Source organism: Hyaena hyaena, unplaced genomic scaffold, assembly GCF_003009895.1.
Source record: "Hyaena hyaena isolate Hyena2069 unplaced genomic scaffold, ASM300989v1 scaffold_7, whole genome shotgun sequence".
NCBI classification, from domain to species: Eukaryota; Metazoa; Chordata; class Mammalia; order Carnivora; family Hyaenidae; genus Hyaena; species Hyaena hyaena.
This window is the reverse complement of record NW_024080639.1, coordinates 2,592,483-2,612,706: the sequence shown is the minus strand read 5'-3', so window position 1 is coordinate 2,612,706 and position 20,224 is coordinate 2,592,483. Positions and strand designations below refer to the sequence as shown.

At 43.1% G+C, this 20,224-nt stretch overlaps 1 pseudogene; it reads right to left on the bottom strand.

The window, feature by feature from the left end:
* Positions 1 to 1,095: 1,095 nt before the first annotated feature.
* Positions 1,096 to 20,224, bottom strand: part of LOC120238050 — a 192,522-nt pseudogene continuing 173,393 nt past the window's right edge.

The window sequence follows — 20,224 nt, the reverse complement described above, 5'->3', positions numbered from 1 at the left end:
TGCCAAAAAGTCAACTTTAAGGCCCAAATAACAAGACTTTCTAAGAGGGCGATAAAGGCCTTTTCCCATCCTTTAAAAAGAGCACTAGAGAGAACAAATTCAAGGTCAGAACTGTATGAACCCTGTGTACCCTGGAAAGATTCAAGATGGAAACACACACTGACTGTCAAGAAGGGCTGTTATATAATCCGGCTTTCACAGATAAGCCCCAGACATTTGTCCCTCTTGCACTGAAACGGTCTTTGGAGCCTCATTGGCCAAATGGACTGATCTTAACACCAGACTCCATTACTCCCTATTGGCCCCTAGATTTGTTCACCATAGAATGAATTTGTTTCTCTCAATGCCTCAAATGCATTTCATGACAGTTAATCTTGTCTCAACTCACCTGGGCCCTAGGCTGCCCAGATATTTGGTCAAACGTTACTTTGGGTATGTTTTAGGGTGAGCCTAACATTTGAATTGGTAGACTGAATAAAGCCAATTGCCCTCCCTAACACAGATGGGCCTCACCCAATCAGATGAAGGCCTGAAGAGAAGGGCTAAATGAGAGAGAACTTTTCCTGCCTGAGAGCTTGATCTGAGACATGGGTCTATTTCTGATTTCAGACTTGAACTGAACTATTGGCTCTTCATGGGTCTCAAGTCTGCAGCTTTTTAGACCAGAATTTATAGGAATTGACTTTCCTGGTTCTCAGGCTTTGGGACTCCAATCGGAACTAGATCTTTGGATCTCCTGGGTCTCAAGCTTGCAGGCTATAGATTTTTGAGACTTCTCAGCCTCCATAGTCATGTGAGCCAATTTCTTATAATAAATCTCTTTAAACACACATGCAAGCACACACATACACACACACACACACACACACACACACACACACACACACACCTTCTTAATCAGTTTCTCTGGAAAACCCCGACTGAGACATGCATCTGTAGCCAGAACAATCTTTATGGTTTGTGCAACAGACTTGGTCTCAAACTGGCTGCATATATCAGAATAGGCTAGAATATACTCTAGCAACAAGCAATTTCAAAAACTCGGGGACTTAGTTTCATTCACAACACATGCCTGTCCCAGGTCAGCAGAGGAGTTCATGTCCGTTTGTCTTTGCAGTCGTCCAGAGATGTAGGCAGATGGAGCAGCTCCCCGCCACCTCCCCCCTGGTCACCACGCCAGGGCAAAAGGGAGCTCTGGAGAGTCTTACACGAGGAACGAGACATTCCAGCCTATAAAAGACAAATGTCACTTTTGCTCACACCTCATTGACCTGGGCTGGTGCATGGCTCCATCCAACCATTAGAGGAGCGGGAAGTGTAATCCTACCATGCGTCTACGAGGCAGAGGGTTGGAAATATTTGGTAAGGGCTGCTAAATGTATTTAAGGCATGACTCTCACTTCGGCTCTCCTCTCTGGGGGTCTTAAAAACCACAAAGCAGTCTATTTGACCAGTTCCTGTGAACTCATTGCTAGAAGAGCAAACAAACCAACACAAACCACTTTGGATGGGATTTTCGTCAAAATAAGCAGATAAACAAAAAAGCAAACAATTGTAAAGCCCTCATGGTGCTGGCCAGAAATGTTTCGTGGACGCTCCAGCTTTGCTGTGTGGTAGTGGAAAAGCATTAGTACCCACAAGGAAGCGTTTGTTCCTCGCAGGTCTCCTTTCACCACCCTCTGTCCCACCTTGTGGGCAATGACCTTTCCAGAGTTCTTATCTTCCCGTCTCTATTCTTGACCTGAATTCTCTTCTCTTTTCCCCAAACTCCTCTATCTTCCTTTCGTTCCAAAAATTGGTCTTTTGTTCAGGTGGGATGTAATGTTTATCTCAAGAGCATTATTACAGAAATCATAGAGGATGGCAATGGGGGGAGGAGACTTAAAAATCAGTGAGAATAATTCCTTTAGGATGTGAAACCATTTCATGGGTGCACTTGAATGCAGCTGGATCATACAAGAGAATCACCACTGATTCGTTCCTTCAGACGGTGCAAGGTAGAAAACAGGGACTCTTACAGCATGAAACACACGCTTACTATTGACTTTTCCCCTATGGAAAGTGTTTTCCCAAAGACTCATATTCTTATTTATTCATAAAGGTGAGGGCAGAAATCAAAAGATAAATAGTGGCTCTGGCCTTAGCCACCTACCTCTTGATAAGTACAAATTGAATTTGAACTTCTCTTTCAGCTCTTGGATATTTGACATATGTTTAAAGTAAATATCAGTCATATAGAACATCCGCATAATCTTGGAAAGGTTTATAGTCATGCAAATAATACCACTAGATTAGGGACTAGGGGGGAAAGGGGTAAAGGCAGTGTTAACTCTAGGTCTTAATTTGAAAGGCTAAATCTGTCACCTGTCACTCTAATTACACTAGTCCTCTGTCTTCCACGGGTTCCCTGATTACACATACATGTGTTGTGGCTTTCAGTGTAAGGCACAAAGCGTTTTAGAGAAGCAACAAAAGTGTTCTTGTCAATTATAGTGGCTATTAATACTAATTGTGCTTTAGAGTTCTCACTAACAACAGCGTTAGAGACCCCAATTAATATACCACCCTTCGTAGAGATACGATGGAAGTTGAGGTGTTACTGACACCAGCCTAATAACTAGTCCGGTTGTGGTGTGAACTGGCGCAGAGTGAGAATGTTAAGTACCACGCCAGAAAAGAAATTAGCATTCTTCAGTCTCCCATTGTAATGGGTATACAGAGCTGCCCCGACACTGCAGAACTGTGGTTGGAGGTATTTAAAGCCCCTGAAAGGGGAGTGTTGCTTTCCAAATCTTTTGAAAAATGGAAGGACCTTACCAGTGTTGTCAATCTGGTTGAACTTGTGCAGCTGGGTTGGACAGATCAGGAGGCTTCCTTCACCTTCATGGTTAAACACCAAACAGGGGAATTTTTACAAGGACTTCCAAGGTCCAGCTTCTGATCATCTGGAAGATAAGACTTCTAGAGTGCAGACTTCTGGAAAAGAGGAAGGAAAGTGTCTCTCCTTTTGCTTATAGAATTAAAAGCTTACCTTGGGGTAGGGGTGGAGGGTGATACCTGTAAATAGGTGCTTATTGTTCATACTTGTGAATGATGCACACGGGCACGCGCACACACACACACCCATTCTTAGCCTCTCTCTACAGAGTTATGGCCCAACTTAACAGGATTTTGTCTCCCTTCCATTGGTAGAGCTCCTCTTTTCACACCTCTAAGAGGGCCAAGAGACTGTTCCAGATGGTAAAACAAATTCCCTTCATTTAACTTGAATTGGCATCAAGATTTTTGTGCAGTAGATTTGGGCAGAGAGGTGACTGGGTTAGGGGATCTACATGTATTATTTCCAGATCCCTGCTTTTCTTTGGCTTCAACCCACTGCATTCTATTACACAGCATCTCCCTGCACAAACATGACAGTTAGGAACTTGTCATAGGCATCCATTCATGTAGATGGACACACTCTTAACAGGTAAGGTGTCACTGATTTCTTCTCTTGGCAGTGATAAAGCAGAGTCCGGAGGTCTAGCCTAACACAGTTACTGCTCTCAATGGCCTGGACCAGCTGTTTTACTGCTCTGTGCCACTGTTTTCCTCACCTACCAAAAGTACCAAAACAGGGTACTATTATGCCCCCAGTGCCCCCTAAAGATGTTGTAGAGAAGAAAAGATATGAGTGTCTTTGGAAGGGGGTAAAGGTGTTATATAAAAATTGGATGCTATAAATCAACTAAAGATGGATTTAAAAGAAACAGTGGAGAAGGGAAGAGGAGAGAAAAAGAAAGGAAAAGAAAGTAGTAGAAGCATACTCACCAATAGAACCACCCACCCTCAGAGGAGCTCTTGGAAAGTGTTGCCTATTCCATGGGATATTGGTAGGTGTTATGTAATAAAAACATTCCAGCAATCCCATTTTTGGGGCCATGAAAGAGAAGTCCCTGTCCTAGATCTTGAGGAACAGAGACCTACTCTGGGCCTCCCCAACCTGTGCCCTTTGGGATAAGGGGTCTACAGGTCCAAGGAGACATGTCTACTCAGAACCTGCATGGCTCCTCTAGTCTACACTCTTCATACCCAGACATGCTCCTAGAGGAAGAAACTTGGATGTGGGTGTGCAACTGGAGTGTCTACACATGTGTATCAAGTTGTGTAGCATGATACACAACCAGGGGTGGAATGGAAGACAGACTAGACCATGAGCTGACAGCCAAACTCTTCCAAAACAGAGGTCCAAAGTGTCCAAGACTTCTGAATTCAAACCTGGATTTCCGAGTAATTAGGAAGGTATATTTGTCAAGATAGGAAGATATAGCATATATGATATTACATACTCTTAGCTTAATTTATAACTTTCAATATTTAGTTGTTGGTATATAGACTTCCATTTATACTCTTTTAAGGTCCTGAAAATATTAGGATTGGGCCCAGATTCCAGGGTCAGTTAAGTTTGGGAAACAGTAGGATAAATAGTTAAACAGACTTTTTTAGTGTAGGATATCTCAGGGCCTTAAATATGCATCATGCATTATGCATATCTTGGAAAGGATTATACCATATTTCCTTCATTCCAAAATGCACATTTTTTCCCACATTTGAACATTGCTGAAATCAAAATGCATCTTACAGTTGTAGTCAGCCAGAAAACAGCTGGGCCCGAACATATGCATTAAAATTTGCAGAGTGGGTGTCAGTGGCTTGGAAGAAAATCCCAGAAACAATAGTGGAGCATGTTTTTAAGAAATGTTGCATCATCCAAACTCTTGATGACATAGAAGAAGATATAGAAGAGGATAGTTTGTAAAATAACACGAACACCAATGACTTGGAGTCATCATAACCACTCTTGGCTATTAAAGAAGAAAATTTAAGCAAATTAAGTCACTTAGGCTTCCTTCATGTTGAATTGGACTCTTCTGATCATTTGTTTAAAATCCATATATTTACATAAATATTATAGAACTCTTTCAATAGGTAGAAAATAAAAATTCTAAGTACTGGGAAAGAGTTATTTCATGGTTTGGTTGGTAGCAGTTTGTCTTTCTTGGTTGAGCATAAAGTAATGGTATGTATTTAACGGCATTATAGATTCTATGAAATACAATAGTATGCAAAGTATTGCAGTATATCCAGATGCCTTTGAATGAGATCCTTTTTTTCCCCCTAAATTATTACATGAGATTCCTGTTTTCTAAAGCATACTTTGAAAAGGCTGCATTAACTCATGCAACACTGAAATATAGGGATTCGTAGAGATTACAGAAGACCCAAATCCCTCCTTTTCAAGACGAGAAAAGTGAGGTACTAGAGAAGTCCCTTGCCTAAGTTTATATAGCACATAGCTGGCAGGTATAGACACGAGCCAACTCTCCTGACTCCTGATAGAAAATTTTGATCCCTGGATGAATGGACTCTTCCTGGTGTTGATCAAGCTGGTTGTTTCTATCCCAACCCCAGTTAGTGAATCAATATTGTGTTCTTTTGTGTCTTAGAAAATTCAAACTCTGTTTCTGATTTGCTTGTCAATAATCATTAAAAGCAAAAAAAAAAAAAGATTGACAAAGAAAGAACATTCATCCATAATGACCTTCATTCAGAGGTCCATAAGCCTACAGATTCAAGAAGCTCAATGAACCAGAAGTTGAATGAGCTTAAAGAAAAACTGCCCAAAAAACCATCATGAAATTGCTGAAAGCCAATGATTAAAAAAAAAATCCCACAGGCAGCCAAAGAAAAGGAACATAGATAAGTTAAAAATAGATGAATAGGAAAAAGACATCATGCAAACACTAATTGTGTTGAAGCTGAAGGGACTTTACTAATATTAGACAAAGCAGACTTCAGAACAGGGATATTACCCAGAATCTAATGATATTTCTAACATTACAGATATTATAGTATCTCATATCTAATGACAAAAGGTAAATCACTGAGACGATCTAACAATTCTAAATTATGCCCGGTAATAGAGCTTCAAAATATATGAAGCAAAACTCAATAGACTAAAAAGAGAAATTGACAAATCCGCAGTTATGGTTGGAGATAGCAACAATCCTCCCCTAGTAATCGATAGAGTACGTAGGGAGAAAATCTATTAGAGTACATCCAGAGGCACAACAATGTATGTACACAACTCTTTGGAGAAGCACAATCTGAATCTGGGCTTTGCCACTGAAGAGTAATGACCTAGACTCCTGAGGTGATGCTCAGTCTAGGGTCTTGTCAGAGTGGAATGGGAGTCACATGCTTCTCAGCTTATGGAGAGATTTAAACACTTCATGAGTCTTTGATCATGGGCACTTCACCTCTGCCCAAAGTATTGAGAAGCTAAGAGGAATGTGTACAGGGAGCTTGTTCTTGAATGACAAAAATGTGCATGGCTTCTTTCTTGGGGACAACAACCTCATTAGGATATGGAGAACATGAAACATTCATACTCCCTTTTCTGCCTCATTTATCCCTAGAGAATGCTAAATGCATGCTAGGTAATTTGCCATGTGGTTGATGGATAGTCATGGTCCCCAGTGAATCGTGCCTTCTTCTATCAATGCCCAGGTGTAGGTCATCCCAATGGGACTGTTGTCTTGGTCATGTGACTTCCTTTGGTCAATAGGATGGTCTGCAAACATGCCATGGACAGAGACTCAAAAGACACCTGCAAATTAGGGTTTACTTTGTTTCTCTTGCTGTTTTTAGAACTCAGCCGCCATATAAAGAAGCCTAGACTAGCCTCTTGTAGACATGTGACTCCACTGACAGCCAAGCACCAATCACCAGAAATGTGGGTTAGGCCATCGTAGATACCCAGCTCCAGTCAAGCCACCAGAAGTGACCTCAGATGAGATGGGCTCAAGTCCAGCCCAAATTGCTGACCCACAGAACTATGTGCAATAAAGTGGTTGTTTTTAAGTTTTGGGATGGTTCACTAGGCACCAACTGATAACTTGTTATACCCCAAGCACCGGCCAGCTCTGCTCCAAGAAAGGCAAGAGTAATGGCCACTCCTCTGGTTACTCAAAGGAGAGACAGAAAATGTCCCATGATATCGCCTGGGACTTTGGGCTTAACCTCTTGTGACGCAGTCCCTTTCTCAGCCCAGCAAATCAATGTGAATAAAACACATGTGCTGAAAATCCCCTGATACCCTTCTAGGCAGAACTTTTTGGTTAGGAAAAGAAAAAGAAACTTAATTTGAAGCTTTAATAACCTCCCAATTAGGTTGTTTCTGCTAGCATTAATATTTAATCATGACATTACTGTGACTATTTTAGAATTGAACTGAAATTAAGTATAAATGTTTGATCATAAATAATTTCATTATTAAAGATAATCTTTGTTATATATGTTTCTGTGCCTATCTTTTATTAAGTTTACTTTTCATGTTGACATTTTTAAGGGCATAATTGTATGTTTTCGTTCTTCGTAATATTGTTACCATATATTAATTATGGCATTATGCCAGGAACGTTAGTAGTGAAATAAGTTGGTTTTTCTACTTTAAGAGCCAGAAATTGGCTCCCTCTCCTACACAACTAACAAACAGATGATCAGCTTTGAACTCTATGTTGATTCCCTGATTTATTCCGTCTCTTTCTTTCTTTGTGCATAAGCACTATTGCTCTTGATTTATGGAAAAATCAGTGTAAATGAGAGTAGGGGGGATGGTTATCTTTGGCCTTTCTTTCAGAGGTTTCTTGGAGGCCACATACAGCCCTGAAGGAAGGGTGCGTGGTAGGCATTATAACAGTCCCCCAAAGATGTCCACATCCTAATCCCCAGAACCCATGAATATGTCACCTTACATGGCAAGAGAGACTTTGCAGATGTGATTAAGGACCTAGAGATGGAGATATATCCTGGATTATCTGGATGGGTTCAATGTAATCACAAGGGTCCTAAAAAGTGGGAGAGAGTGGGGCGCCTGGGTGGCTCAGTTGGCTTACCGTCTGACTTCAGCTCATGTCATGATCTCACAGTTCACGAGTTAAAGCCTCGCGTTGCGCTCTGTGCTGACAGCTCAGAGCCTGGAGCCTGTCTTTGGATTCTGTGTCTCCCTCTCTCTATCCCTCCCCTGCTTGTGCTGTCTCTCTCTCTCACTTTCTCAAAAATAAATAAGAACATAAAAAATGTTTTTAAAAAAGTGGGAGAGAGAGGCAGAGGAGAAAGTCAGGGAAGTAGAAAGGACGATGGAAGAGGGTTGGAGTAAGATGTAAGAAGTACTCAACCCACCACTGCGGACTTTCAGAGATGGAGGAAGGGGACACACATCAAGGGATGGGGGCAGCTTCTAGAAACTGGAAAATGCAAGGAAATGGACTCTCCCCTAGAGTCTCCAGAAATGACTGCAGCCCTGCTTACACCTTGGTTTTAGCCTAGTAGACCAAGGTCAGACTTCAAAACCGTGTGATAACAGATGTGGGGGAAGTGGATGTTGGTTGGTTGGTTGGTTGGGTTTTTTAGTAGCACTAGCATTAAGCTGTGCCTTAGCATGTGCACTGGGGCTCTTGATGTATAACCCCAGACATTCTGCCAATTCTTCCTGAGCAATGACACCAGGAAATTGACAGCTGAGTGGATGTTGTGCAGGGGTTCATCATCTTCCGTCTTCACATGCCCAACAGCCAGACACAGCACCTTCTTTATCTGGAATTTGACTTCACTTCATCCACTTCACATCATCCACTTTGGTCACCATGTCCTCTTTGTGGGTCAGCAAGGAAGGGAACTCACCAGCCTTATTCAGGCCTGGGACCAGGATTCATGGGATCTGCTTAATCAGAGATTCTCAAGCCAAAAAGACATCATACTTCTTGGCCAGCTTCTTGACTAATACTTTACTCTTGTTGAGTTTCTTCAGTGCCTCAATGTCCATGTGGGAAATGTTCACAGCCTTGGCCTCATCACAGTGCTGCCGGTCCCCCAAAACACATACGGTGAACCTGGGGTGGGGAGTGAACTTCAGCCTGATGGTGTCGAGGAGCATTCGTCCTGCTGAGGGTCGTAGTTCTTCAAGTTGATCTGCAGCTCGACCATCTCCAAAAACTTGCACTGGTTCCCATGTAGGACTTCCCGCACAGCCTTGTGTAAGGTGTCCTGGGAGACTGGACACAGTGTAGGGTGTCCTGCTGTTCATGGGGCCACATGCTGCCGTAATGGAAAAAGAGCTAGATGTGTGTTGTTTTAAGCCACTATGTTTTAACAATTTATTACAGCAGCCACAGGAAACTGATACAGGTAGCATTCCCCAGGAGCACCTGGGTTGGATCTGGGCAGTCCTACTTCAGGGCTGTAGCACAAGGCAAGTTGTTTAACCTATAAAAGCTTCCATTTTCTAGTCAATAAAATGAGGGCAGTAGTGGTTATTTCATAAGGTTATTGGGATAATTAAATGAGGCAATTTGCATAAGCCTCTTTGCACGCTGTCTGGCTCATTTTAAACATCTGTTAAAGGTTAATTATTGTTGTTGTTAGTAAGACCTGCTGTGGCCGACTGTTAGCGTTCACACTTAGTTGTAAAGGATCCCCCTGCCTGCCTGTCAATGACAGAACTGCAGAGCCTTCCTGGAGGTGGTGTGCATTCCTTCCCTCATAGTTAGGTTTGGCCTTGGGACTTCTTTGGCCAATGGACGGTGAGCAAGCAGACTCCAGCCAAGCTACTTCCAAGGAGAAGCTTTCAAAGCAGGTGCATAGTTTGGCCCAGCCTCTTGTTCTTTTCTCATTGTGACAAGAAAGTCATTTCCCAGACAAGGGCCACTCCTTCCACCTGAGTCCTGGCTGAGAAGACATGTGGCACAGAGCCACAGCACATGTAAAACTGAGATGTAAATGTTTATTGTTGTAAGTCATTGAGATGTGGGGGTTGTTTGTTTTCATAGTAAAGCTGACAAACCCACCTCCCATTGATGCTGCTTAGAGAGTCTGCCAGCTCACACACACATGCACACACATCTCCTTCCAGGCTATCTGCAAGAACCACACTTTGTCCACCACTACTCTGACACTCACTTTAGCATTCTGCAATACTAATCTCGGACCCCAAAGCCCCTGACCATAGTTAATCCAAGAACAGATGGACCCGTGGCCCCTTGTGGGCAAATAAAGGCTTTTCCCAAGAAATTTGGAATTGTGACCTAACAGCAGCTAGAGAAACTTGCCTATGCCTATAAATAAGGCATTTGGGAAGAGGAGGAATGCCTAGAAATTATGGCCTGATCATCTTGGATCTTGCAGTTGGGGAAGCAGAGAAGTCATATCTGCAGGGACAGAGAGTAGAGATGCAAGAGGAGAAGACAGAGTGGCCTGACTCCCTAGTGGTTTTGCAACTCCTGGAGTGGTTCACCCTGAGGCCCTCAGGCTCCATGGAATAAGCCAGTCTCCTTTCAATAAATCCCCCTTCCTACTTAAGGAAGCTAAAGTTGGTTCCTTTCACCTTGAACCAAAAGCATCTTGGCCAAGATGAAGTTCTAGGCATAAGTCTTACTCTTAGGAGGTAGCAAGGAAAGGTTTCCATCCATGAGAACCCTAAAAGCCCTGAGGAATCAATCTGTCTGTAAGAGAACACAACCTCCCCTCTTCCCTGTCTGACTGAGCCCCATCGGTGCAGAGCTCATAACCCCTCCCCACTATTTGCTGAAAAACTGAGCTCTTTGGGGCACATGAGTCACAGAGGTAGAAGAAGTGGTTTAAGTTCAATTTGTTCACCACTAACATATATATTAGAGTCCTACTCTTTTCTGGACACCATGATAAGAGGAGAGATACAAGAACAATAACCCCATCGTGCCACTTGTGAGTGGAGAGCTTCAGTAGAGGAGAAGAGGGTAGGAAAGAAGGAAAGAGGAGGGTCGGGAAGAAAAGGTTCCGGGTGGGGGTTTGGGCCCCATCTCTGCCCACTAACAAGCTGCATGGTTTCAGTAGTCATTCTATCGCTCTAGCCTTCAACCTCCCATCTACAAAACAAGGGGCTAGATTAAATGATTTTTTTACAGGTTTTTCATGAGGACTGGCCCATTGCCACTACAGCTAAGATCTGATAAGCAAAAAGTCGCCATTGCCCCCGGATTGTCAATAATTTCCACATAGATGGGGAACTGTCTAGAAATGTAGATTTTTCAAGCCTCAGCTCCAGAGTTCTGATTCAGTGGGGCTGGGCGTCACCTTGGGTAGTGCTGATTTTAACACATGGTCATAACTGGAAACCACCATCTCAGGCTATTGTAGAATCTGCAGAAATGTCCCAGCTTTCCCGTGCGTACGTAAACAATCAGCAGCATGATAAATTGATAAACTGTACATTAGTTGTTAATACTTACACAGAAATTCTTACCCAGCCTGGCACTGTACTAAGTGCTTTATACATAGTATTAAGTCATTTACTCCTAACAACCCTGGGAGGTAAGTATGTCACTCTTCCCAGGCCAATTTTGATCATTTTATTCATCTCTTCTTCCTCAATGCACTTACAGACTTTGATCAAGCCTTCCTTATAGGACAGTAATTCAGATAAATTAATTTAATTTAATAAAACAAAAAAGAAGAAGAAATCCTAATTTAAAAAGCTAGCTGCTGGGGCACCTGGGTGGCTCAGTTGGTTAAGCATCTGACTTCAGCTCAGGTCATGATCTCATGGTTTGTGGGTTCGAGCCCTGCATTGGGCTCTGTGCTGACAGCTCAGAGCCTGGAGCCTGCTTCGGATTCTGTGTCTCCCTCTCTCTCTGCCCCTCCCTCACTCATGCTCTGTCTCTCCCTGTCAAAAATATATACACATAAAAAAGATTTTTTAGTAAAAAAATTAAAAAATAAAAGCTAGCTGCTTTGGGGACCTGTCTCATGCCCACACTCCTTCTGACCCCATGCCAGTATCCACTGCACCTCCAGTAAAATGTGAGGGAAAATGGCAAAGAAATGAATTCCCATGGTGGGGTGATCTAATGCAACAGAGATTTAGTTGTGGGCTTAATTCTGCCACTGACCCAGAAATCAGGAGAAATCTATGCATCAGAAAAGGTAGAAGGAGGGACCCAATTGGATGACTTTGAAATTTTCTGACCAGATGTGATATCAGACATTTATACTCTGGATACACTGATAATCTGTGAATATTGAGGAAATGAGGAAAGGAGTGGGGACATAAGCCACTGACATAAGTCACTGAGGATTTTATTTGATCTGGGGAGGGCTCTGTCTCAAGGAGGAATGAAAACAAGTGACAGTAATTTGAACAAGGCATTTAATTATCTCACATATTTAAGTTTGGAGCTACGTGTTCCTGTGTTGGTTCAGCATTGCATCAGGGATCCATATTATTTTCTTTTTTCCATTCTTTTACTCCACTATCCTCCACAAGTAGAGATTCAGCCTCCAGTTTATAAGGTCATGATCACAAATGGCTGCCATAGGCCTGAGTATTACGTACTAACACTACTGTGTTCAAAGCAGGAAAGAAGAGACTAAGCCCTTTATACATCTTTCTGTCTCTGTTGCCACACAGGAAAACTTCTTCCAGAAAGACCATTCTCCTTAAACCTCCTTGGTTAGGACTGGGTCACCTGGCCACTTGTGAGGTTTGAATTGTGCCTCCCCCAAGTTTATGTATTGAAGTCCTAACCCCCAATACCTCAGAGTCTGACCTTAGTTGAAGATAAGGTCTTTACAAAGGTAACCAAATTAAAGTGAAGTCTTGGGGTGCCTGGGTGGCTCAATTGGCTAAGCATCTGACTCTTGATTTCAGCTCAGGTCATGATCTCACAGTTCATGGGATCAAGCCCCTTGTTGGGCTCTGTGCGGAGAGCATGGAGCCTGCTTGGGATTCTCTTTCTCTCCCTTTCTCTCTGCCCCTCCCCCACTCTCTCTCTCTCAAAATAAATAAATAAACATTTAGTTTTTTTTTTTAAGTGAAGTCTTTAAGGAGAGTCTTAGCCACGAGTGAAATTTGGACACAGAGGGCAGATGATGTGACGACACAGGGAGAAGGAAGACAGCCATCTATCAGCCCAGGAGAGGAATCTGGAACAAAGCGTTCCCTCGAGGCCCTCAGAAAGAAGCAGCCCTACTGACACCTTGATCTTGGACTTCCAGCCTTCAAAGCTAGACACAAATTCGTGTGGTTTCAGCCTCCCTCAGTTTCTGTACTTTGTTACAGCAGCCGTAGCTAACGAATACAGCCACCTCCACCTGACTTCAAGAGATGCCATGAACACGAATACATGATCCCCCTCTGTTGTGCGAGAAAGACCTGTGAGCATACGATACAGAGAGGAGAATGTCTGTTGGCCTGGCAACCAGTGTTGACAGTCTCATCTTTGTTTGCATAAACAGATTCTGACTAACGCTGTCAGAACAGGGAAGCCTTAGAATATGAGGAATGGGTTAGGGTTAGGGAAGTAGGAAAGCTTGAGGACCAAGCTCGGAAAAATACATAAAGCAGGGTGGGACTGGGGGTCTGGATAGCATAAGCTTCTCATACCTGCCCCATTCCAACGAACGTGCTCCTAATACATTTTCCGCCCTTAAAATCCCAATGATTCTGAGTCCCCGGAGAGCAGGGACCTAGCTTGTGACAAAAGAGAGAAGGCTAAAGTGATTTAAGTATAACAAAGCAAGCCCATACTGGGCTAGAGACAGATAATTCCCCAAAAGGAAATGATGGAATTACTTCTTAAAGAAAATTAGGAATAGAGGCTGGGAGGCAAGAGAAATTAAATTTCCACTGCACTGGTGGAAGGGCCATGGGTACAGAAAATTGGAGACAAACAGGGCTTCCTTATTACCAACCCAACCCCAACCTGGGGATGGGTCCTCAGGGCCAAGCTCCAAGTTCTGTTTAAGTTGCCACACTTCCCATTCTAAATCCCTCACTCCCTAAGCATGATCATTAATTACCCAGTATCCATTCCACGTTCATTTTCCGATCTCTTCTATGTCCTCCCTACATATTCCCTTTGGATCATAAGCCCTCAAAGGACCAAATCAAGAAACAAACACAAAAGTAAAAGTTTCAATTCACCGGGATCACCCACTTTCTTCAAATCCAGTACCTTTGTCCATGCAAATAACAAAGACAAAAAAATCACTTGAATCTGTATCAACAAAGCACCAAAAACATTTAGTCGATTAGATCAAGTTGGCAAAGAGCCTGTCACTCAGGTCGAGGGAGGGGAGAATCTGCCAAATTAGATGTTTGACTGAATTGACAGGCTGTCCTGGTCAAAATACATCTTTTTTTATTAAATGTTGAGAGATCATAGTATATCAGAAGGAAAATCTGCAAAAGCCACTTTTCATCTGTGTAAACATTAAAATCACGGTGGCATACTGGAAATCTCTAAATAACACTTTGTGTACCTAGGAGGGTGTAATTCTTTGGGTCAGAATAAATTAGGAAAGAAAGCCTCCTTTTCAAGTAGAAAACCTTGAGAGACTAAATTACCTGAGACAGGGTGTCATCTATATCAATATGATTTCATACCACCTCTACCATTTCACACTGCTTGTATGGGGACACCCCCTGTTTTCTCTTTATTATCTTATTTAACCTGACCAACAATTCTATAAGGTAAGGACTGCAATCTTCATTGCAGGAAGAGGAAAACTGTGGCTTATGTGGTTTAAGTAGCTTCCCCAACTTTACACAGATATGAAATTTCAGAGAGGAGACTTGAACTTATGTCTGATTTCAAAGCCTTTGGTTTTAACCACCATGCTGATGGCTGCCTTCTGAGACTATTCAGCTATTTCTTCCTAGCCCACACTGCTGGCATCTTTTTCCTTGGGATGACTCAAGAATTCTAGAACATTCTTTTCCAGTTGTTCTGGGTCAAAGACTATCTCTTTTTGTAGCTCCCACAAATGCAAAAATGCCCCTTCCAAAGCCCTGGCTGCAAAATTCCTTAATCCAACTTGCCCTTGCCTTTCACAGAGGCTCAAGACCATGGAGTTCAGTAGGGTCTATCCTGCCCTTCTTGGTACTCTTTCCCATATGCTGCATGGGTTTACCTCTTCTGAGGCTCAGCCTGTTCTTGGAGAGAACTTTCACACAATAGTATCTATACAGTAGTTATCTACTGCCTTATTTTATTGAACTCAGGCACCAGGAGGCTACTTCTGTGAGCTCAATGGTAAGGCTTTCATTGCATTGTCATTGACTTTTGTCTTATATTTATGGCCATGTCTTCAATTTCTCCTTTAATTTAGAGAAAAAGAGCTGCTTGAAAGTCACCAAGGATAGCCATTCAGCACACTGTCTCCTGCCATTTCTTGATCGCTTCTCTTTTACTCATCCCAACTTTAATTTGTGCAACGTGACCAAATCCCAAAGGGAATCACGGGACAGAACGAAATGGTATCTACTTGACCCTTCCCTTCAGGGACAATAGCTCAAGGGGGATGTAGAACCCTTTACAAAAGTTGAACTGCTTTATGTTCTTCCCCCGAAGAGGTATGATAGAAATAAGTCAGGCAGAAAAGGACAGATACCATATGTTTGCACGTATATGTGGATTAGGAGGAACTTAACAGAGGACCATGGGGGAGGTGAAGGGGAAAAATAGTTGGGGAGAGGGAGAGAGGCAAACCATGAGAGACTCTTGAATGCTGAGAACAAACTGAGGGCTGATGGGGTGGGGGAGAGGGGAAGGGGGGTGATGGGCATGGAGTTGGGCACTCGTTGGGATGAGCACTGGGTGTTATAGGGAAACCACCTTAAAAATAAACTATTTAAAAAATCAATCAATCAATCAATCAATCAATTAAAAGAAATGAGTAAGAAGGAAGAGTGACCTGCCCATGATCCATTTCAGGAAGGCACAAAATTATCTTGAACAACTGCTTCAACAGCCTGAATCAATTCCTTTAAATTCTAGAACCCTCTTTTTCTATACTTATCTCTTAGACAAGCATTATATATAATTGAGCTAAGCTCTAGGATCAGACCCAGAAGTAAAAAAAAAAAGGAAGAAATCTTTGCAAGTGGCCAAATTTCTTGTCTTTAATCTCACCCATCTCCATTCTTACAACTTAAAAGAATATTTTGTATTTTCCGTAATTCTTTCCCGCCACCCTACCCAAATTTATATGCACTTACCAGGAGAGAGGACAGTAGTGAAGTAAAACATGCCCACAGAGTCATCTGTCCTGAAAGCTATCCCCAGGTTCCCTGCCCCGACAGCACCCCCACCTCTGAGCTTACATTCTAGTGACAAGAGGCAGTTAGGTAAGCAAGATCCTTTCAAATGGTGTTCCGTGCTATAAAGACAATAAACTTCCAACTCTGGAGATCGGAACCACTCATGTTGCTGCTCCACTCGACGGCATGGCTAGGGTCATCCTGGTGCTGCATTCCTTTCCTTGGTCAAAGAAGACACACAGAATGGTAATTTGCAGGTAATAATAGGAGCTAATATGCCAAGCACAATAAGTTCTTTTCAGGTACTCGTTCAAACAATAATCTTCATCTACGTGTATAATGATTATCTTCATCTTCCAAATCGGAAAAGTGAGGCACAGAGGGGTTTAGTAACTCGCCAGAGGACACACAGCCAGGAAGGGACAAAACTGAGATTCAAGATTGTGGAGGCTAATTGGAGAGCTGGCTCCTTTCCCCCCACTCAGCTACATGGGTTCTCAGTTAGCTGCTGGCAGAAGCTGTCTGAAGGGGTCCAGATCACCCTTATCCCCTGGCCAGGTTCCAGCATTACCAAAGAGAAAACTCCAGCCTTGCCAAGGCCTGCATTCTTTGCTAATAAGTAGCTAAGACTGTCAGAGTGTCTGCAGTATTAAGCAAACGCCATGCCTGAATCTATGTGCCAGACCTTTTACACAGAGAAAATATGGACATTTTCTTTTAATAATGCTACAAAGAAATAATGAAATGGTACCATTACAAAAACGTAATTAGGTCTTCAAAAAAAAAATCTCCACTGGAGTCCTATAAAAAGACCACAGGTGTTCGTCATTATTTTTTATTTAGCAGACAGTTTTAGCCATTGTTTGTTTTTTTCCCCCATTTATTAAGTTCTGGTATTTTAAGATGATTTGTGTATAATAATAACAATGATTTCCTGTTTGCTTGTCAGTTGTGAGCCGCTTTAATTACAGATATTCATTTTCACAAGTTAACTCGGTAAACATGCTCATTTGTTACGTTGCCTGTTCATTAAATCAGTTAGCACAGCTAGTAACTACGTTAAGTATCTTTCTGTTGGGTTTCAGCAATGGATCTTCATAGGTTTCCAATATTATTTCTCACAGAGACAGACCCAGACTTCCGGAGCGTCCCTTCCCCCTTGGTGCATCAGAGCAGGTGCATCAGGCCCCATGGAGGCATCCACTTGAGGTTCTGTGTATCACGGTTAGATCGTTAGCGTGCGGTACTGCATAACCAGAGGCAAGATGTGGGATAAAGGAGGGGGGACGCCCTTGATGAGGGAGGATTTGAACTCCAAACGCATGTTTGGAGCATGCGTGACCACAACCTACCCCCTTGGACGGCCCCTACCACCAGCCCAGAAGACGGAGAGGGCCATACCAGCCCCAAGCCACGCACGAGCTTGCTGTTAGGAAAGGTATGAAGAGATCAGTGAAACAGACACTCCTTAGCAACGCGAGAGCAATGCAAGCAGAAAGGAAAAAGTAGACAGCGAGAAGGTCGCCTGAAGATGTAGCAGTTCTCAGAGAAGCTAGGCTATTCGCTTCTTTGAGACTTCTGTTCATCTTTACAAAAAAGCAGTTACTTAGCCGATTTACTGGGTGTCTGTTACTTACCCCCAAAGGCCCTCTGATCGATACATCCTGCATCATAGTGCCTGGAATCATAGTGCTTCCATAAAGGTCTCGCATTTGGTACACTCCACTATTTCTAGGAAGGGGCTGAGGATACCTGTACCTAGGCCATCAGTCATCTGCTGATTGGACGTTTCATTCAAAATGTTCCTCTAAGCAAGGGGGGGTGGGAGGGGAGTCTACTAATGTCAAATCAAGATTAACGAGGAAATAAAAGATCAGAGGTCACTCCCAGTAGCTGAATCATGAGGCTCAAGAGGAAGTAGGTCATCTGGGGTATAGTCAGGATGGAGGGACTTTTGTCAAGGTCCACGAGTCGGCCACAGTTACTCTGCTTTGTTTCTTTTCATTGCTCTGCTTTGTTTCTTTTGTGGCCTTGCTGAGCTTTCCAAAAAGAGAAAGCTACATGGGTTGTAGCTGGACAAGCAATGATGAGAAACTGAATGAGAAAAAGGGTTGATGTAAGTATGGAGCAACCAGGGAAGATGATATTTAGCCATGCTGAGCTGAAAGGGGGTCATCTAGGTGGAAGTGTCAAACCCCGAGAGGCACCATGAATCACCCCTACAGCATACAAGGCACCACATTTAATAAATCCAAACCAATCTGGTAAGGATTTTTCAAAAAGCCCTGAAACTAGCCCCATACTATTTTCTCCATGATACATGACAGTGCTCTACATTTCTTTCCCTAGTTTGCAATTTCAATCTCTCCTTGCTTTGCTCTCCTATCTGCTCATCACATGCCTGCCTTCTGGTTTCTCTTACGGGTCTACCCAGTTATCTCTGCATTCTCTCTCTTTTTTTTTTTTTTTTTCCAGAGAGAAATCTCTAGGTCAGTGCTGGAGATACACGCTGGGATTTAGGAGAGATGTGAGGGTGCCGTGCTGTTTCCCATAAGTAAGAATGGAACGCCACCGAAACCACAGGGTCATGGGGATATAGGGTAGATAAAGAGGGAATTTTTGCAGCAAGAGCCCCAAAGAAGGTGGATGATGATAGGGCTCGGTGTTTATAATGAAGTTATGGTCTTAGAAGAGAAAGAAACTTGAAAGTGAGGAGAAATGTTCAGGGAGAGCAAAGGAATCATGGAATCATAAGCGATTCCCTTTAGAGACCTTTATCCTCCCTGTAAAGTGTGCTGGGAGTCTGGGGCTCGGAGATAGAATTACGGGCATGAACTGAGTGGTAAATATTTGGAGAAGGCAATGCCTGTGTACATATGAGACTTGCTTTCACGAGGAAATAGGCATTTGTATCCTAGAGCTCCATAGGTTTGGCCTAACACGCATCCATTCCCCCTCATCTGATAAAAACCAGCACCTGGTTTTGATTGGGAACCTTCGATGGATACAATTTTATTGGGACTGTCAATCAATGTGACCCACCCTCCCCCACCTGAGGCATGGGCAGATGACCTGAGCTAGACCAATAGGAGGCCCTTCCCTGGAATCTGAACACAGTAACCCAAAGCCTGAAGGCTCTTAGGACTGAATCATCCTGGTGGTGGCTCCCAGAAGGGACTGCCTCTTAATTTCTGCTCTCCAAAGGCAAGGAACAATGGTGAGGCTAGCCTTTCCAAAGGCCTGATTCTTCAAGTCTTCCTTTGTTTTTTTCACTCTATAATCTTCCAAGATGTTCCTTTAAAAAAAAAAAAAAAATTAGGGGTGCCTGGGTGGCTCAGTCGGCTAAGCATCCAACTTCAGCTCAGGTCATGATCTCACACTTCATGGGTTCGAGCCCTGCGTCGGGCTCTGTGCTGACAGCTCAGAGCCTGGAACCTGTTTCAGATTCTGTGTCTCCCTCTCTCTCTGACCCTCCCCTGCTTATGCTGCCTCTCTCTCTCTCTCTCTCTCTCAAAAATAAACATTTAAAGTTATTTATTTATTTATTGCTTAAATTAGCCAGAACCAGATTCTGCTGTTTATCATTTAAGAACCCCAACCAAGGCAGAAGTAGCATTACCCGTGTTGAATAAAAAGTAAGACACGGAAGAAAGAATTGAGAATTCCAAAATCAGGGTCTGGTTCCCAGGACTGCCACTGCTGCTAAGACACTGCACAGGTTTGAGCAAGTCCCTCAAGCTCACCAAGCCCTGTCTGCCACATCTATAGCAGAGGTTGTGCCAGATCCTATGTAGAAATAGTTTTTCCCACATCTCAAGTACTTTAAATAGTCTTTAGTCCTTATTCTCTGCCATCCACTAGTATGGGCTTCAGCAATTGGATCGAAAGGACTTTTACAAAGGAAAGAACAGGGGCGCCTGGGTGGCTCAGTTGGTTAAGCCTCTGCCTTCTGCTCAGGTCATGACCTCGCAGTTTGTGAGTTTGAGCGCCACATGGGGTTCTGTGCTGACTGTGGAGTCTGTTTGGGATTCTCTCCCTCTCTCTCTCTCTCCCCACTCCCCATTCACACACACTCTCTCAAAATAAATAAATAGACTTTTTTTTTTT